Source organism: Acyrthosiphon pisum, chromosome X (assembly GCF_005508785.2).
Source record: "Acyrthosiphon pisum isolate AL4f chromosome X, pea_aphid_22Mar2018_4r6ur, whole genome shotgun sequence".
NCBI classification, from domain to species: domain Eukaryota; kingdom Metazoa; phylum Arthropoda; class Insecta; order Hemiptera; family Aphididae; genus Acyrthosiphon; species Acyrthosiphon pisum.
The window spans coordinates 78,791,339-78,793,955 of record NC_042493.1 but is presented as its reverse complement, the minus strand read 5'-3'; the positions used below and the strand labels follow the sequence as shown (position 1 = coordinate 78,793,955).

The following is a 2,617-nucleotide window of genomic DNA, read 5'->3' as shown; positions in this document are numbered from 1 at the left end:
TCAGTCCCGAAAATAAAATGTTAGTAAATAATATGTTCATTAAATTTTTTTTTGATATCTTATCATCTTTATTAGAAGTCAAATTTAATAATTATTATATTATTTTATATAGCATAATATTATGCTCTAAATAAATATAATACAGTATAAAATATTTGTTCTCGGTATAGATTGTATAAATAACTAAAGAGCGACTAATATATACTATATTATTATGTATTAATGTGCTGTTCTTAATTCGTTAAAATACGTAGGATTTTAAAAATCAAATCAAAATTCGTGAAAAGCACCGGTGCGCGGTGGTAAACCGCAACGATGTGTGTATGCGTAAAAACAGAAAATGGCCAACTTCGGAACTTCAGAAGGGTACAACTTACAACATAATGAGTTCTGCAAATTTTTTTTGTCCCATCGTTCCTATCTCGTTGAAATGCATGTTTCAAAAACAAAAAAAAAACAGAAAAACACGTGGAAACTAAAGTGAATTTGTTCCATTATTTAATCACACAAGTAATATTTTATAATTTTATATAGGTATTACCTATAATTTTTATTTTTAACACTTGACATCCACTTCTCCCTCTGCTAGCCAAAATGAGAGGCAGAATTTTACGAGTGCCCCATAAGTGCAAGAAGGGGGGCTTGGTAGGATTAGCCCACCCAGTTTTCGAACGTAATGCAATTCCCGAATCCGATATATAAATATTTTTTCTAAAAAAACACTCATCTATTAAACTATTTTCGAACGAACTATTTTTCTGTTCTAAGTTCGGTCTAAATATAAGTTTTTTTCAAAAAATCTACATGAGCTTAATTAATATTTTTCGTAATTTTTATCCTTTAACAAAAAATATTTAGGCTTACGTATTTTCTAATGAACAATTTATTTTATTCTAAAATTTGTTTCAGTAATTATATTTTATAAATAATTACAAATTATACTAAATAATTTTCTGGTTGTATGTTTTGATTATAATATATTTGAATGTACTATTAGGTACATTCGAAAATATAATAATTTTTCTGATAATTTAGGTTAAACATTTAATATTATCTCATTTAAAAATAAATGTTCCATCTCAATAATTGTATAACTTTATATTTTCTAAACAAACACTTTTCTTTTAAAACATTTTTGTACTTTCTATAATCTATGCGTTCATCCGTTCGATCTTGTGTTTTTGTATTAGATATCCATAAGTATAACATACCATATACGATAAACAAAAATTATTCATATTTCACCTTAAACATTGCCGAACGAAAAACAAACAGTTATTGTTGGCCGTTTGAAACATTTCGTATCGGAATTTGGTGCAGATTCTTTTTCAACCGACAACCAAGTGTTGTAGAGTGATGAAGAGCGCGGGCAACTTTTATCTTTCTGTGTTTGTTGTAGGTAGAGGCTCCAAAATTTCTGATCATATAGGCTAGACAATTATCTATGCAACAGCGTGCCTATATTTTAGATAACATAAATACAATAAAAGTTATTTGCTTCTAAACATTTGGTTTTTTGGTTTTTTCCATTGGCTTATAAAAAATGATTGTATAGTGCTATTAATAAAAAGCATATTGTTGCACAAATAAAGTTCTTCTTTATGTGTTGTGAAAATTTGGTAGTTCACAACAAATATGGTGCGAGAAAAGTTGTCCCGCGCAAAACAGTTTTTGCTATGTTGTACAACATATTTTGTAAGACGGAGACAACACTTGCGGGACGCGGGTGTGACGTCCCCTTCACATCTTAACATGGTGTCATAAATATTAACATAATGCAATTTCTTGTATATAGGTACCATGTATTATGTATACCTAGGTTGCATTGAATTGAGTACTTGAATGAATGCGCCGATATTGTACCAATGTAATGTAAAATATTATAACAAATAGCTGAAATAAGAAAGCACCTATACCTATAATGAAATGATGTATAATGCAATGTTTTAAATTGATTTGTAAAATTGGAAATATATTACGCTGACAAAAATGTCGTCATGATATAAAACTCCCATGATATCATTCTAATATCATTAATATATTAATGATCATTAAATACATTAATATATCGTTACAAAATATTATAAAAAATATAATGAAGAGACATTTATTTCAACCATTCCATCACAATCCTCGGTAGTATAGTGGTAAGTATCCCCGCCTGTCACGCGGGAGACCGGGGTTCGATTCCCCGCCGGGGAGGAAAATTTTTTGCTAGTTAAAGTACGCTCTTTTTTTATTAAAAACCGCCGTCATTTTTATTCTCAATATCTTTTCCGATAAGGAAGAGAACCTCGTACTTTAAGTGGCCAAAGAAGGGATTTTGTAATTTGTAAAACTAATCGTAAATGCATAATAATTTTTATGAGCGTTTTAAGTTGAAATAAATAAATCCTTAATAGCTACATTACAGCTATAAGTCTTATTTATTATTAATTATTAGTTATGACTTTTTGTTGTTATTTAATATATTATTGTATTACTGTATCGCATGAATGAATAGTATGTAAAAATGTAATGTGTATAATATATATTGTATAGTATATCAGTGGTGATGAAAAATTTAATTTAATTTATCTTATTTTTCTTAAAATCGGCAGAGCTGGTTAATATAAAA

General features: G+C 28.4%; 1 non-coding gene across 1 annotated transcript; it reads left to right on the top strand.

The window, feature by feature from the left end:
* Positions 1-2,130: 2,130 nt before the first annotated feature.
* Positions 2,131-2,202, top strand: TRNAD-GUC. Its single transcript has one exon. It is a non-coding gene; the product is annotated as a tRNA-Asp (tRNA).
* The last annotated feature ends 415 nt before the right edge of the window (positions 2,203-2,617 follow it).